This window comes from Mercenaria mercenaria, chromosome 19 (genome assembly GCF_021730395.1).
Source record: "Mercenaria mercenaria strain notata chromosome 19, MADL_Memer_1, whole genome shotgun sequence".
Lineage (NCBI taxonomy): Eukaryota > Metazoa > Mollusca > Bivalvia > Venerida > Veneridae > Mercenaria > Mercenaria mercenaria.
In genome coordinates, this window is record NC_069379.1 from 43,212,920 (window position 1) to 43,232,155 (window position 19,236).

Sequence of the window (19,236 nt, forward strand, 5' to 3'; positions counted from 1 at the left end):
AATGGCACTCGGCGATTTCCGTATGATGACCTACTCCCGATATGCAGTTCGGCACTCTTCGTAAAGGCACTAGGCAATTTCCGTATGATGACCTACTCCCGATATGCAGTTCGGCACTCTTCGTAAAGGCACTAGGCAATTTCCGTATGAGTAACTCCAGACATGCAGTTCGGCATTCTTCGTAAAGGCACTTGGCGATTTCCGTATGATTATCTTCTCCCGACATGCAGTTCGACATTCTTCGTAATGGCACTCGGCAATTTCCGTATGATTACCTACTCCCGATATGCAGTTCGGCATTCTTCGTAATGGCACTCGGAAATTTCCGTATGATGACCTACTCCCGATATGCAGTTCGGCATTTTTCATAATGGCACTCGGCGATTTCCGTATGATGACCTACTCCCGATATGCAGTTCGGCACTTTTCGTAAAGGCACTCGGCGATTTCCGTATGATTACCTACTTCCGATATGCAATTCGGCATTCTTCAATATGGCACTTGATTACCTACTCCCAATATGCAGTTCGGCAGTCTTCATAATGCCACTCGGCAAATTCCGTATGATAAACTACTCCCGATATGCGATTCGGCATTCTTCGTAAAGGCACTCGGCGATTTCCGTTTGATTTCAAATGTACCTACTCCCGATATGCAGTTTGGCATTCTTCGTAATGGCACTCGGCGATTTCCGTATAATTACCTACTCCCGATATTGGTTCGGCATTTTTCGTAATGGCACTCGGCAATTTCCGTATATCTATCTACTCCCGATATGCAGTTCGGCATTCTTTATAACGGTACTCGGTAATTTCCGTATGATTACGTACTCCTGATATGCAGTTCGGCATTCTTCATAACGGCAGTCGGCAATTTCCGTATGATTAGCTCCAGACATGCAGTTCGGCTTTCTTCGTAAAAGCACTCGGCAATTTCCGTATGATTAACTCCCGACATGCATTTCGGTATTCTTTATAATGGGACTCGGCAATTTCCGTATGATTAACTCCCGACATGCAGTTCGGCATTCTTTTTAACGGCACTCGGCAATTTCCGTATGATTACCTACTCCCGATATGCAGTTCGGCATTCTTCGTACGTGAATGTAACTGAACGCGCACACGACTTTCCGTAAAGAGCCGAAGAATACCGAAACCTCATACGGAGAATACGTAAATTGCCGGATGCTATTACGGGACCACTTCGTGATACTCAACAGTTATAATACAGAGCATATACAGTTGAAACTCGTTATCTAGGACTCTCTTATCTAAAAATTCCGGCTATCTTAAAGATATTTTCAAGTTCTATCCTGAGAACTCTCGCGCAAAAATCATGTTAAGTCGAATTTTGGTTTTTCATAATAAACAGCTTGATCCCTTGGAGTTCGAGATACCCAGTTTCAACGTTTCAACTGTATTACTGCTAAATTGATGGCAATACGGATAAAGCGACGTTCAGATTTACAAGGATTGTATCATAAACTATATAGTTGGACAGAAAAATGAAGAATAACTATCCAACAGGAGAAGTAACGTTCCAAGAAAGTACGTTACGTAAGAAAACAGATAAAAGGTCTAAACATTATTAACCCTTACCCTGCTAAATTTCTATAATGAACTTGTCCATCTTTCAATTTGGACAGGACCATTAACTGTTAAAAGGGGTGCTTACCAAAAAGATACTGACTGAATGGCGAACAGTGCAGACCATGATCAGACTGCACAGATGTGCAGGCTGATCTTGGTCTGCACTGGTCGCAAAGGCAGAATCTAGCAGGCTAAGGGTTAAAAGACATAATAATCATGAATTAAATAATTAAATGAAATTATAGATAAAAAGTAGAGCCTAGACAATTATGATCGTGGCAGTATTCAACTGCGAACATATCATATCACCACACGGAGATGAAAAATAATATCACATGCCCAGAAAGCCAAAATAGTACGGTTGCGCATGTGATATTAGATAACTGATAATATTATATGCGCAGAAAACCAAAATAGCAATTTTGCACATGACGTAATAAGTCATTGAGAAAAATATGATATATTAGCGTTAATGTGAGGTGTACTAATTCAATCGTATTCCAACTCAATAAATGGTAGCCCGCCAGTTTAGCTCAATAGGGAGAGCATAGACGTACGTATCATGGGATCGACCTCCAGGCGAGGCGTATGCTCGACGTGATGATTTGATAAAAGACATTGTGTTCAAAGTCACAAGAAAAGATCAGCATCAAGAAACAAAGAATAGGTTAACTGTCCACCGTTACATAAATGAAAATACTGTTGAAAAACAGCGCTAAACCCAAAACGAATAAACAAACAAAGAAATCAATAAAGGGCAATGATCAACATGTTTATTTCCAATTATACGTATGCTCTGATGTATTGTCTTATTTGTATTTTCCGAGAGAAAAATGTAATCTTGTCTTTTGTAAAGATTGTAAACGATAGTACAGAAAGTGTGCATCAATTTTAAAGCAAATACGCTGCAGAGATTCAATATTCTTTGATAAATAGCACGGTACATTATGCGTTATCAGGTCCACTGGCACCAGACCAGAAATGCCTCTGTACGTGTTATACCCTACCCCTAGGTATTCTATAAGAACCATGGTCATGAACGGGAAAATATACTAACCCATTTCAATCGCGCAATTCATACCTAAAACACGCAGTTAGGTAAATGTGTACTATGGATATTAAATACGCGATAATTTATCTTCCATTGTGTACCGGTCACATTACTTCAGTACTTTTTATCTTAGAAAAACAACGCGTAGTTTATAGTTTTTTCAACGTTACACAAAAAACTTGCTTGAACTTCCCTGGTGAAGTTCCGGTCTAGCCCAGATAGCAGACATGCGTTGGCCCAACGATGGGCCAACGGCAGACTCTTCGTTGGCCCAACGAAGATTTCCAACGTTGGCCCAATGCCATTTTGCTAATTGGCGCAACGTTGGCCCAACGGTTGGTACACCGTTGGCCCAACGACTGGAATCCTACACATATCGTTGGCCCTCCATTGGGCCAACAACTGGTATCCTGCACTTACCGTTGGCCCTCCATTGGGCCAACAGCATTTTTTCGTCTATCATGGTTGGTCCAGCGTTGGGCCAACGCTATCCCAGCCGTTACGAAACTGAGAAAAAGGACTAAAACTAACATTATTTAGTAAGTATTTTATTTTCAATTCTAACACGATCCGATTCATTTTCCTATTAAACAAAGAAGGAAGAAAGCAGTGAATTATCATACAACAAATCACTGTTCTGACGTCACAATTATTACGTCATGGCGTCAAACGGCATAGCGGAGCGCTGGAAAAGAAACCGATTGAAAACGGGCAAATATTTAATGCATGTCATCAAGGATGTACTTTAAAATCCTTTGTAACGTGTTAGAATCGAAATAATATATCTCATTTAGTGATTTGCTCTTGAATAAATCATTGTTTCTCGTTCAGATGCGTATTATTATATCACTCGGGCTACGCCCTCGTGATATAATTCCTTCGCATCTGAACTCCAAACAATGATTTATTCAACGACAAATCACTGGATGAGATATATTATTTCTTAAATAATTGTGATTTTGTTAAAGTTTAACAAAAAGAAATCTAACAGTTATTTAAAGTTCGTTTGCAATTTTCCTGAAGAAATATAAAAGAATATTTCATCACTACAACATGTCAATTATTGATTCCAGCCTTTTATAAATCTAAAGATGTTTCTTTTTTTCAGTCACTGATTAAATCCCACTAATTTAAAAGTGAATTACTGTCTGTATATTAACTCATTATGTATCCAAGTTCTGTTTGATTGTTTTCTTTTCTCAATGAAGTTGCTGCTTTCTTTTTTTCTTCTTGTTTTCTCATTTTTAACACTGCCCAGACAAGCGCCTTCCAGTCATAATCGTTAATGATTGTTGGAAGTATCATGTAAATGTAGATGTGTTGTTTTTCTTGTGCACCACAGTGCTAGGCACTCCATTATTAGACATTTACGGATTAAGTCTACGTGGACTGTGACCATCTAAGACGATCGATTTTTCAAGGGGACCGTCTCAACATGATAATTTTAATTTATGTTTGGTAGGAAAACATTCCTATAATGATGGTAAGGTCTGGCTTAATATGTCACTGCACAGGATAATATTTGGATTTGTCTGTCCGTCCGTCTGTTCGCCAGAGAAATGTTTTGTTATACATATCGCAAAAAGTATTTGATCTAGCGTCATAACACTTTCCTGAAATGTTCTTCAATATTATAAGTTGCGCATCTGCGACAAAGTTGAAAAGATGAGCTAGTCTGATCGCAATGTATCCGTATTCCATCATCGTCGTCGTCCAACATGAAAAAATCTAAACTGGGTCAGTTGGGATCAAAATGTAGGTCAGCAGGTAAAACATTGGGAAAACTGTAGAAAACGTAATATCTTGCGTCTCCATTCCTTTGTTGTTATTATACGCCCGAAGGGACGTATTTTGGGATACCACAGGTGTTCATCTGGCTGGCTGTCTGTCTGTCTGTCTGTTTGTCTGTCTGTCCGTCTGTCCGTTAACAATTTCGTGTCGACTCCGCTCCTTGAAGGATTTTAAACAAACTTGAAACAAATGTTATCCACATCAAGAGGACGTGCAGAGCGCCTGTATCAGGTGGCTTGCTTTAAGGTCAAGGTCACACTTAGGGGTCAAGGTCATATGACTTTTTTTCGTGTCCGCTCTGTAACTCTTGATCTGTATGAGGGATTTTAAAGAAACATTGCACAAATATCCACCACATCGAGTCGACGTGCAGAGCGCATGTTTTGGATGGCTAGATACAAGGTCAATGTGACACTAAGGGGTCAAAGGTCATATAACTTTGTTTCGAGTGCGATATGTAACTGTTGAACTGCTTGAAGGATTTTAAAGAAACTTGGCACAAATGTTCACCACATTGAGACGACGTGCAGAGCGCATGGCTCGCTTCAAGGTCAGGGTCACACTTAGGGGTCAAAGGTCACATGACTTTGTTTTGTGTTTATGTTGCTTTGCATTGCGGTGCTCTTGGTTTTATTTGGCATATCCATTTTTTGTTCACTTACAATATTTTTTTTTTATTGAATTACTTCCTTTTATGTTACTATAAATAGGTTATTTTGTAACATTTTTATTACTGGCCGTAGGGAAAAAACCAATACCACTTTTCTGTGGTACAACATGGATGGTACCTGCAAAGTTAAGGTGTATTTTGACATATTTATACCTGGTAATGTTTTTAGTGGACTTAGAGTTTTTCGGGGAATTTCTTCCGTTTGTTGTCCTTTTCGTTTGGGCTTCAACAGTAAAGTTCTTTAAATTTTGCTCCTATCCCCTGATATAATCCTTCGGGCGTATATTGCCCCGCTTGGCGGAGCACTTGTTTTTTTTGTATTAGCCGCGTTAAAGACTTTGTATTCGTTAACTTTATTGTTTTAATTTGTCAGTAGTGGATGGACGAAGAGATGGACAGCTTTTTTACTAGATAAATGATAGTAACAGAGATCTTTGCCTTTATCAAAAACTTTAACCAAAAATTCTAAGTTAAAAAGGGACATAATTCTGTAAAAATTCAATCAGAGTTATGGGGATTGTTCTTCCTTGTGTAGACTTTGATAGTAAATAAATCTTTTAAGTTTCAAGTCAATAGCTTTGACAGTAACAGAGATATTTGACTTTATCAAAATTTTTAACCCAACGGAGACGCCGACGCCGACGCCGTAGCGAGTGCAATAGCTCTACTTTTTCTTCGAAAAGTCGAGCTAAAAACAGGCACATCCAAATTTATATCACCTACCGCATAGTGATGATATAATAACTCAAATCCTATTGCCGTTATAAACTCTTTTTCATATCGCGCATAATATAATTAAACTATGTTGAGACGGTCCCCTTGAAAAATCTATCGCCTTAGGTGTCCACAGTCCACGTAGACTTAATCCGTAAATGTCTATTACCTGCGGCCTCAAGGCCGCAGGTATATTGGAATGCAACAAGTAGTATAGCACATGGGGACTGGGTGATTTCACGTGACTTTTTACCGATATGCGATTGGCTTATCGCATTTATGGAACGCCGTTTTTGCAATATAGCTAGCACTCTATATAATATATAGGGAAATGTTTGTGACCTGAATTCCTCATTTATTATTTCATATAATTTATTCAAACTTTCTGCAATGATCAATATTGATACATTGTGCATAAGAGTTTATATATTAATTGCTCTTCGGTTTCCTAGAGTATGGTCCTGTGTTGTCAAGCAAGTCCAGGTGAAGGCATGAATCACATTTGTGAAAGCTCTAGTAAAGTATTCCAATGTGACCAGTTGAGCTAAAAGTTATGTTATACGTGAAAGGGAAATATAGTTATTTTTGCTCAAAACAATAACTTTCAGAATTAAGAGATACATAGTTCATTTAGATCTATCTACTTGTACATCATGTAGAATGGAGTAATATTTCTTGCATTAAAGCGTAATGCTATATTAAAAACAAAACAAGTACGTTATTCACCCATAAGTTACTATCAACAATTTTTGGTTGTATAAATTCTGGCCGCAGGAAATCTTTCGACTTGTTACTTTCTTGAACAGTGTCCTGTAAAAATACAAAAATCATAATGTTGATTAAACCATCTACGTCAAATTGATAACAATATAACAAAAGAAATGCACATAAACCTCTGGATATAAACTTGCGTAAAATGTATGAAATTTATTTTTGTCTGTATTTAACCGAGAAAAATATGTTAGAATTAACGAGAATATGAGTTATTTTATTTAAAGAATTTAATACTCAACACAAGTGCCATCCGCCAGCTTTAGATAAAAGTATTTAACATATGTTCAAGTCACATGGATATCACTTGCATACAGGATTAAGAAATTCTCTGTTTACTTAATGCCACAATTTTATAAAAAAAAATATTCAAAAACATCTACTTACAGTTTATAGCTGGTTGACCGGGAATTTGTTAAATCTAGATCTATCACATGTATAACAGTTTCCTTTACTTCACATATATGCAGCTAGAAATCTGGTCTAGAGAGCAAAATCAACCACATTTTCTGGGATTTCTTATATAACCCGGGTTAACGAGAGTTCATGTTCTGGAATACTCAACAGATTTATTGTAAACATTTTATGACTGTATTAAATTAGATATTTGTTATAGAGTTAGTAGTGTTTTCCTTTTTTTCGTTTTTTTTAAACTTTTTTTTTTCAAGGTAGTAGGTTTGAAATAGTTCAAAATGTCATTATGGCTGCAGATAAGTTTTAGGTATAATTAGCCCAGATTTAACTGATTACGAATTGGTGCAGAAAAGTATTTAATTATTAATTAAATATTGCATGTTACACGTACACAACGTGTATACCTGTAGGGGCTTGTGATGAAACATTCACCTGTAAAATATATAATTGTTATATTATTATTTTTAATCGGCCAACGTTGGGCCAACGTTGGGCCAACGATGTTTTCTCTGTATAAGTTTTTCTCTGAAAATCTATATTGGGCCAATGCAGAGATATCTGTTAATGAAATTCAACGTTGGTTCAACGTTGGCCCAACAGCTGTATTTACAATACTTATTAATCATTGTTGGGCCAACAGTGGGCCAACAACGATTATCCTTTGACGGTTTTTCGTCGTTGGCCCAATGACTTCATGTTTACAGGGAGATTACTAAACCATTCTGATTGGCTGATGTAAAATGTATGTCAGTCGTCATTTTGCTACACGTGTACGCTAAAATGTGTATATGTAGCATAAATGTGCAAAATGAATTAAATAAACAGAACAGATGTTTACCAATGTATGATTTCAAATTCAAAATCATGTACAAGAAGAATTTCATTCATCGTTTTGAGTTTTATTGTATAACTGTGAATATTTTGCATTCTGTTTTTGTATGTCTACATTTCGCCTAACATGTGCACACTGCCGTGACTTCTAGACCGGATGTTCATTATGGGAGTTCACGCAAGTTTTTTCTGTAACGTTGACGAAAGCATAAAATATGTGGAGCATATCTACAGTATGAAATATTGAGACAATATGACTGGTGCACGATGGAAGATAAATTATCGCTTGTTCAATATACTAGGTACGCATTCACCGATCTGCGCTTTTTAAGTGAGAAATATACGATTGACATGGGTAAGTGCACTTTCCCGTTCATGACCATGGTTCTTATAGAATACCTAGGGGTAGGGTATAACACGTACAGAGGCATTTTCTTTCTGGTCTGGTGCCAGTGATCAGGTCTGGTTCATTGTTCAAATTTTATATCGGCAGATAATTCAGTGTGACCTAAGAATCTGATACTGTACCCCTATCAGCCGTTTATAACTTCATTAGTTGATCGTATAGTGGATTCTATTTAGTACATAAAAACATAAGGTACATAGTTTTTTTTAAATGTGATTTATTCATTCCAAAGCCCGAAAATATCCTGAATTAATTAATACGTAAAATATAATAATAATATAGACGCCGTATATTCCAATATAGTAAACATTTTTTCTGCTATGTATTATTTCGACTCTAATATGTCTTTTATGTAAACAAGTAGGTGAAATAGGGAAGGGGGGAGTGGGGGGGGGGGGCACTTTTTCATGGCACATGAATGGCGCCTAGTACCGTAGATCGACGTGACGTCAACGCGTTTACAACCGTTTCTCCACAGTCTTTAAATACGAGAAGCAACGCATTCCGCGGAATAATTTTAGAGTGTGTAGGCCTCTAATGAGTTATTTTCTGCGCGCCGATTAATCAAACCAGCATGTCAGTATTAAATATAACACCTGTTATATGGTATCATTTCGATTTTGAAGTGTCTTTCATATAGAATAATAGATTAAATGGGGTAGCATTCTCTTTCGGCGGCTGTATGGCTCCAAATGTTATGTCAACGTATTGTCAAAATTGTCGTGCTTTATTTGGAAATGTGCATGGGTTTTTCATACAAGAATAGATCTTAATGCATGTCACATATTCTTCTCAGTGAATTATCCTTTCGGCACTGACAGTCTATGGAACTACAGGAAGAGAAATTTATAAGCCTTTTCCTGACCGGATTTCTATTTCGAAGCTGATACGAGAATTAAACATGATTTATTGAAAATTTGTCAGCGAGCAGTGTTTTCAAAGATTGATAACGGCAATAAACTCCGTGTAATGATATTATCGAAGAAAAATAAGGCATATGTTTTATGTACTTCAATAACAATTCCAGCCAAATAAATTGCCGAGCTTTTAAGATATGATGTTACAAGATGTCAAGCATTATTTTCATTAGAAAAAATAGTTAATAACGATATAAACGAATGAAATAAAACATATCGTTAATTCTTGATTTGAATAGGAAATCATGGCTATGAACTAAAATCAAGGACAATAGCAACTGCAAAGTTGAAAGAACGACTCGGGTATTTTGTCAAGAAATTGATCTATTACTTATTTATGCCATACTATTCAGTCAGTTTCTGGGTTCGAGTGCCACTAAGATCACGACCACACCTTCCCATGTGACCCCATCACTGATACTTCCTGGACGCTGTCTCGAGACTGGTTTAAATAAGCTTAAAGCTTTCATCACAATCGAGGTTAAACAAATTAATATACATTAAACTTTAAAAAAAAAAAATAAGCATTGCTACACTAGTCGCTATATGGATATATATAATGTCGCGAATACATGTGACAAATCATGCACACACGAATCTAATCAAGAAATTTAATTTATCTTCACCCGTTCGTCCTTAAAATGAGTGACATTTAAATAGAATTGTGGAATTTGACATTTTACGATAATTTTCATGTGTTTTCCTACCCAGACTTACTTAGGTCAGGTTTGCAATATCATGAAAAATGCGCATCAAGGTCTTCTTAGTCATAAATTATCTTTCTAGTAACATCTTAAAAGCAACGCATCTTAAAAAGCTTATCGGAAAAAACGTCTACACTAATGAAAAGGTTTTTTTTCCGTAAATATTTTCACCAGTTCACATGTTTACTCCTATAGAAAATGAAGTCCCACAGCAGTGTATGTGTGAATGTGTGCGCATGCGCAGAAATACAAAGACAAGGCTTACATGCAAGCAACAAGGACAAAACAAGCACATATAGGAACACGGTGAGACACCATCTTGAAATGGTCGATTAGTAAAAACAGCACTGAATAGTTAAAGAGGTTAGTCTTAAAAGATATTCTCTGAACTGACATCTAGTTTAAATGATTTCGGTGAGTTCAGACGACTGATTCAGACCTGGAGCGGCATCAAATGCAAATGTTAAATGTGCTTCTAGTTATTTTTGTAGATCTTTTTGCTTGTTTATAGTGGATTTTTCCCCATGTTTCAGTTGCTTTTTTCCCCTTTTGTGTTGCTGCTGCATGTTTTTTGCTTTTTTTTTTTTTTTTTTTTTTTTTTCATTTCTCTTTACACACCCTAGTCACTCCTAGCCTTTGCTGACTTGAAGTTGATAGCTATGCAACTTATCTCTTTGCATTTTTACTTTGTGCATATGTTTTTTGTTGTTGTTTTTTTTTTTTTTTTGCATCAGGCTAAGCTTTTTAGTTTGCCAGCTGATTTCGCTCTTGTTGCTGCTGCATTTATCCTTTCGTTTTTCTTATGCATATCCTATATCTGTGTTAATTTACTATGTGTATATGCCTGCATCAGTAAAGCTGCTGCTGATGCAGACATATATCTGTATATGAATAGTTTCCATATTATGTTTTATGTTTGTTTATCTCCCCAATTATTTTATTTTGACTTAACTATTGATTATGAATAATAATACAAAATTATCTTTATCCCATTTACTAACATATATATATAACCTTATCATTAATATAATCATAATCTTTGCTTATAGTATACAGTAGTTTTATTATGCTTAGGAGTTTTAGCAATTTTGCTTTTTTCCAGTTTGTATGTGCTTTAAAATGTTTACTGTTTACCATTTAATCGTATTTTGTATCTTAGCCTTAACCATGTACTTTTCTTATCCTTTTAGATTGTTTGTTTGTATTGTTATAGGATAATCATGTTCTTGTTATAGCTAATGTTTACATGTTTGTGAAAACCGACGCTAAATAAAGATTATCTTATCTTATCTTATCTTATCTTATCTTATCTTATCTTAATGTTCGCTTGTCCATCCAGAAGCACATGTTGATAATTTATGACATCAATTATGACAAACTAAGATATGTTTGTATATTCATCACTTTGTGAAATTGTATTTAACCTGTCTCCGTTTCATTCGCTAATTAGGTTACATAATGCTGACCTAATGAATACATTACTGCAGGAGCGCTACAAACAATACTAGCAAATATGACGTCAACTGTGTCATGACGTTACCTGTCAGGTACTGTGCAGAATTGATATCTTCTACCCTTACATGACTTCAAGAAACCCTATTTTGTTTCATGAAAACAGGGAAAATAAAATTATCTTATATTTAGAGAAATTATTTATATAAAAAAGTATATGATATTTGCATTGTATACTTTAAACATTGAGATACCTCGCGAATAATACCCAACCTACTGTGGTTAATATTCGTACGCCTTTTTTCGAGAAAAAAACTTTATATTAACATAATTATTTGATAAAAACGCATATTTTACAAACAAACACTGGAAGAAGAAAAGAAATTAGAATATGTCATAACATTTTGACAGGAATTGGTAGAATATAAATGTATAAATGTATTTTATTCTGATTTAATTAAGGCAGTTATTTTCGTACGAGCGACTTCAAACAGTATAAAGTGTCCAGTTCAACTGAGTCCATATTTACTCCGAGTACTGAAAAGGAAATAGTCCGTATTATTGGTAGTGCAATGACCGTCTTGCCGTTCAATAAAGTAGATATGGTATAGGTTTGAATGAATCAATTTCATAGATAATTTTGGAGAACCAAGACACCAATTAGATTTCATCTTTAGTGTCAATAGCTGATATTTAGGCAGCACATGATCAAGTTAAGTTTGTCGAATTTTAGAGAAGATGAACAGACATATTTTAGAAATGAAAATGGAAATTAATCCGGTATTGATAAACGAAAGCAAATAGACTGTTACCAGTTTTATGTTGAGTGTGAAGGAAACAGCTAAAGATGCATGCAACACGGTCATTAGACTATGTATCTTGGTTTTTGTAAGTTCAGCGTCCTAGCTTAAAATAGAAACATGTCATGTTTTATTTTAAATTCAGTTTGCAGATTGTTGACGAAAAGCCAAAGAACAAATTTTTACCACTAGACTTACGTTTTACCGTAGGAACAAGTGATTACTGCCTAACAAAACTTAAGTTCATGTAAACTTTATGCAAATGTTTGAACGTGTCTTTCGCAGTATATGACTTGGTACTTAAAACCGGGAGAAAATGTGAAGGCGAGCAAGCAGCTCCAGTGATAAGCACCGGAATGGTATTTTGAGTCTTGTCCTGGCTGTACATTTTTCATCCTGTGAAGTTTGGTACCCAACATGGTAACGTGACAGCATAACACTTATTAATCTCCGACGAATTTCATAATCGCGAAGAAATATGTCACGGTACAGAACTGGATAATTAAAACGGGGAGAAAATGTGTAGGCCACCGGTTAGATCAGTTGCAACGGCATTATGGGTCCTTGGGTTAGAGACACGGTCTGTCGGCATATGTTTCTTACCCTGTGACATGTCAACTAACAGAAGATGTAAACTCGTAGAAAACCTTTCGGGTAATGGTGTTTTCCTACAATGTTAAGATCAAGTAACAGAACTGACGGAGTTGTAAATGACAAAAAGGTAAGGTAAAATCATACGAGCCGCGCCATGAGCAAACCAACATAGTGCGTTTGCGACCAGCACGGATCCAGACCAGCCTGAGCCTCCGCGCAGTCTGGTCAGGATCCATGCTGTTCGCTAATGATTTCTCTAATTGCAATAAACTTTGAAAGCGAACAGCATGGATCCTGACCAGACAGCGCGGCTGCGCAGGCTGATTTGGATCCATGCTGGTCGCAAACGTACTATGTTGGTTTTCTCATGGCGCGGCTCATATCGGTTCTTTGAAATACTGTGACATAGATGTGAACATTAGTCGGCTTTCATAGAGATGAATAAAAGTTTGAACTCGATTTAAATATACAGCGCCGTTATGAATATAATATTACAAATTTCAACACTGGCCGGGAATATACCCTTTTAAGACAGGCTTCATCTGTTTGTATTGTGTTTCTATTTCAGCATTTGAAACTTTTTTTCCCTTTTCATTAGAACATAGCTTTTAGCTCACTGGATGTCACATTCCTTGACTATTGAAACACTTTACTAGAGCTATCACAAATATGACTCATGCCTTCACCTGGACGTCGTTGACATATAGAGCAAAACAACACAGAACCATAATCTAGGAAATTATAGAGCATTTAAAAAATCTCATGTGCACAACTAAGTATCAATATTGATTATTGCTGAAAGTTTGAATAAATTATATGAAATAATGAATGAGGAATTCAGATCACAAGCATTTCTCTATATATCATATAGCTTGCCAGCTATATTGCGAAAACGGCGTTCCATAAAAGCGATAAACAAATCACATATCGATAAAAAAATCACGTGATATCACCCATTCCCCATGTGCTACACTACTTGTTGCATTCAATAACTAGAGACAAGTCGAAAAATTTCCTGCGGCCAGAAGTTATACAGACCAGAAATTGTTATGGATGTATGTGTGACCACTCAGCCTAAAAAGTAACTTATGGGTGAATAACGTACTTGTTTTTTTATTATTATATCATTACGCTTTAATGTATGAAATATTACTTGATCCTACATGAATTACAAATAGATCTATGAAATATGTATTTCTTAATTCTGAAAGCTATTGTTTTAAGCAAAAAAAAAACAAACTATATTTCCCTTTCATGTATAACATAACTTTTAGCTCAACTGGTCACATTCCTTGACTATATTGAAATATGAAATTAACACAAAAACCCTTATGCACAACTAAAAACCCTTATGCACAATATTGATCATTGCTGAAAGTTTGAATAAATTATATGAAATAACGAATAAGGAATTCAGGTCACAAACATTTCTCTATATATCATATAGAGTGCCAACTATATTGCGAAAATGGCGTTCCATAAATGCGATAATCCAATCGCTTATCGGTAAAAAGTCACGTGAAATCACCCAGTCCCCATGTGCTACACTACTTGTTGTATTCCAATATACCTGCGGCCTCCAGGCCGCAGGTAACAAAACTTAAGTTTCAGTGGCTGCTTTTCTGAAATAGTTTCGGATGTTCTTAATTCGTAGGTAATTTAACATGGCTGCACGGCATTTGCGATTTATATGATCTGTAAAAGTTCCGTCAAGAAATGCACCGAGATATCTAATTGTGCTTTCACGTTTGATATCATCACCAGCAATGATAATCGAATTTGTAAAACATTCGTTCAATTGAGGTCTGCTACCAAACATAATAAATTCAGTTTTAAAGGTGTTCACTTTCAGTTTGTTTCTATTCATACAGACATTGATTATAATCTCACACCGTTCGAGATCTCCGATCGCTTGTGAGCATACGGCGGAAACAGATGTGGAACGAAAGCTTTTATTTGCTATATAATAATTAGCAAGACCGTAGACTGATATAGATTTAGAAATGACATCAAAAAGAGTTCCAGGATAGGTAGGATACAGCCACGGACCAAAACAACTGCCTTGTGCGCCAGTACGGAAGCCTGTATGGGGCACCCTGATGATGGGATGATGTCGTCTCTTTCGAGATGCACATCACAACAAGCCGTCGAAAAAAATCTTATAATATGTCAACATATCGAGTTATTAAATCCCGACAAAATAACATGTTATATATGTCGACTTCAAGAACTGGCTTCTATTGCTGTTTGAAATAGTTAATACGGGTTATAATAACCAACATTAATTAAGAATTCTAATATGCTTGTCTCTGTTAAAACACTCTTACGCTAGAATGACGTCACGTTAACGTGCGGTGACGTCAAAGGTTTTGTTGCGACCAAGAAAGAGCGCTTCTATATCTTATCAACTGTTTTAGATTAAGGGCATATTAGAATCGAAATAATTTATAGCAAAAAGAGTGTTTTAACACTATTTATACACTTGGGCGGTAATACGTCATACAAATAATTTCACTCGGGCTGCGCCCTCGTACAATTATTACGCCCGACGTATAACCGCCCATCGTGCATAAATGGTGTTAAAGCACTCTTTTGCTATTCATTATTTCTTAAATAATTTATAGCAAAACAGTGCTTTATCACTATTTATACACGATGGGCGGTTATACGTCGAGCGTAATAATTTCACGAGGGCGCAGCCCGAGTGAATATATTTCGGACGACGTATAATCGCCCGAGTGTATAAATAGTGATAAAGCACTCTTTTGCTAAAAATTATTTCGATTCTAATATGTTCTTTATTGTAGAATTTATATCAAATATGATGGAACTGTTTCCTCGCGCAAGCATGGCGCCAATAGTAGGTATTTGTTAAAACACGCCAGGACCGGAAACGGTAATACGTCTTGCGGCAGAATTCAGTTCAATCGAAAATTATTGCAAATTATTCAGCAAAGCGAATAACTAATTCAGTATGTGTATAAATTAATCAAAACATTTGTGCAATGTGACATTTCGTTTAAAACATGTTAAGTAAAATATTTCATGAAATCTGAAAGCGCTATTTCTTGATGCGTACATGGCGCTAAATATCACGTTGACGTGACGTCAACATAACATCGTTGTGATGATTAAAGCATTGTTAGCCATTGTTAGCCATATTAGAATCGACATATACATCAAGAAATAGGGCTTTCAAATTTGATCAAATGTTTGCAGAAAAATTCGCCATCTTTTGCACCCAAACTGATTTCTTCCGCAAGTCGTATTACCACTTCCGGTCCTGGAGTGCATAAACAAAGAACGTGACGACCTAACAGTTGGCACCAGGCATGCGCGAAGAAACAGTTCTGTCATATTTGATTTAAATTTTACAATAAAAATCATATTAGAATCGAAATAATTTATAGCGAAACGATGCTTTAAACACTCGAGCGGTTATACGTCGTTCGAAATAATTCACTCGGGCTGTGCCATTTCAAGGCTGTGTGCCTTGGGGTTTTTTTGTTGATGCTGTGTGAATGTTTTACCTTGTCTATATAATGTGCATTTATGTAATGTTACGTTGCTGTAACGGAGCGGCGTTATTGGAGTATGGCTGATTCCTTCGGGACTTTTCTTTTCTTTTCAATCTTGTCGCTTATATCGTTTGTGTCACAAAAAAAGACTTCTGAAACTGTTTCCAGTGGAATAAAACAAGAATACTGTCCTATTGTGATCATTCATAAATGATGGGATACAAAGTTGCAATCGTACACTTCTCGACTAATCACTCTTTGCCAGATTTTTATCAGAACTCATGTAAGGTAGTGGACCTGTAATCATAATCGGCAATTTACTTATTCTCCATATGCGAGTTCGGCATTTTCCGTCTTTTTACGAAAAGTAATGTGCGTGTTTAGCATCTTTACGTCCGTAGAACGACGAAAACACGGAATCTCACGGAATCTCACGGAAATTGCCGATTGTCATCGCGGATCCATTACCTTAAGAACACTGGTCTTTCTTAATCTGCTGACTTGGTTGTATATTTGGACTAGAGTAACAATTTAGGTCACGTACCTACTTTGAGACAATATTAACGTCTTAGAGTTTCATATATCTTAGAACAAAAGGAATATTTTTAGTGTTATGGTCTTTTTCAAATATAGGTGCCAAAGGCGTAGATTTTTACCCTCATCGGTGTACTAGATATGTTAAAAATTTATATGATATCGGCTTCGGTCTATTTTAAAATTCAAGCTCTCGTCTGGAAATACGTATAATACATACCGAGGGCTTGGCGCAAAATTATTTTATTGGCGCAGGTAGAACCGATTATGAATAGAAGGCAGCAAGACCAGCAACAGAGAGATAGCGATATCATGCACATGTGCATACAAAATGTGAATTAAATTTTTACAAGTATACGTCATATTCAGCGTATGCCAAATACTTTCAGGTAACCTTAACCTGGTCAGAACTTTAACGCTTACACAAAACTTATTTGTGAATATTTTTTCTTGTCTGATTTTTGTCGCTTGAGATGTTCTTTGAACCTACACGTATGCGGATCCGCGCCAAGTGCAACATCACGACCTCTCTGTTACAAAGTATACAGCCAGACCTGTGTTAAGCAACCCACAAAGGAATGACCCATGAGTTGCCAAAGGCAGGTGGCTGTCTAATTCATGATGCAAGGGCCAGCTTAAGATCGGTTGAGATCAAGGTAGAACATACAGATATTTCATGAGGTTCGCTATATCTATGTCGTTTTACGACGTCAGTACAAATATTCTTAACTATTCTTATTAGCATGCACAAACAACAAACACAAAGTAGATGGGAAATGGCCGCGACTTTATTTCATTGATATCATGGCATCTAGCATGTTTAAATTTTAAGAAATGAATATGAACACAAGAACAATCACTAGCTAAATGGCATAGCAACTTACAGGCAACGCAAAGTGGCAGAAGCCTATTTTATAGACTGACCATGAAGAAACTGGCAAATGGCAGAGATTTCTCCATTCACAGCCGATGAGAAAGTGAGGCGAATTGCTCAGCACATTCCCGAAAGGTAATAGGAACTACAAGTAAGACGGGTTAGCGAAGAAAATCATGCAACAATTGCTTTATATTTAGTTTCTAATAGAATTACACTGTAATATTTGCATATTTAACGAAAAAGGGGGGTTGGATCGCGACAGTAATGTCAACGCAAAAATAATATCCAGGAAAGACTGCACTATTGATATGTTAATAAAGAAGCAGGAAGCGCTACCAGATATAGCAGGTGGTCTTCTATTTATAATCAGACCAATGTGTTAGAGGTATGTAGCAAAGGATTTTGTTTTCCCGGTCTTGCCATTATTATCAATATAACCCTGCAAACTAAGAAACAGCCATTACGAAGATATTGGTGAATGACCGACCATTTCTGATCAAGGTCCCCTCTAACAAAGTTCGAAAGAATTACTCGGACTCGAATGCCGGGGAGGATCTCGTGATAACGCGAAAGATTAAATACCATCTAAGCAAAAGACTGTTCTGATAAACGGACAAATGGTAGCATAAGTTGGGAGCCACAGACAAAATAAAGAGCTGGTTTACAGGCGCTTCCAGTTAGCAGAGGGGGTCAAGTTAAACATACAAGACCCACATATGTTGTTAGAGGTATGAAGCAAAGTTGATCCACACAAAATTATAAAGATATGTACGGCCCTACTCGTACATATTAAAAAAAACCCTCCTCCCGAACGGCATAACACCAACTTGGCCGGGAGGAGTCACCCTGCTAAACTAAGTCACAGTCAGTGCAAGGATATGTATCAATGACCGACCATATTTTGGTACAAGGTCCCCTCTAACAGGGTTGCACCCGGGTTTTAAACCCTGCAACACCAATATAAGACATGGTATTCGATGGCAAATATTTTCGGCAGATACTCCTGACCAAGCTAGACATGTGAGCGTTTTTGATTTTTGATACAGCCGTTGTATCGTAATGCCAAGGAAGGCTTTATCGAAATAGGTGTGGATCAATTATAAAAATATTTATGCTCACTTTAGAACGGACAGTTTAAACTTTAACTGCAATAAGCAAAGTTAAAAATGTCTTCGCATCCAGTCCTACACTAGAAATGTTCGTTGCTTTAAGAAAGTCGCGACAGATACATTTGTAATCCGCGCACCAAAACCCTAAAAAACTCCTATTTAGAAAATAACGGGAAAGCGTTGGATTACATTTAAAAGCAGTAAAATTGTTATTATATATGCATAAAATTAAATACAAGTAATAAAAGAAATAGAATAAAGAAAACACAAAATATCATAAAGTTGTTACAGCAATTGAATATCATTTCACTTTAAACCTCGAAACTTAAAATGTTCACCTCTTTCAGAAGTTACCACGAAACATTAAAACGTTCGTTTCACTATTTCATTTAACTAAAATAGATAATCACTGTGACAGGTATTAGTAACATGAATAGGCGAGTGCAAGAGGCAGCCTTCTGAACACGCCCCGACCCTTGCGAATATCACGTGAC

The 19,236-nt window shown here is 36.5% G+C and overlaps 1 protein-coding gene across 7 annotated transcripts in view; it reads right to left on the reverse strand.

Annotated features, from left to right (window-relative positions):
- Positions 1–19,236, reverse strand: part of LOC123542122 (coronin-1B-like) — a 204,828-nt gene that overhangs the window by 72,781 nt on the left and 112,811 nt on the right. The gene's annotated exons all lie outside the window — the stretch shown is intronic.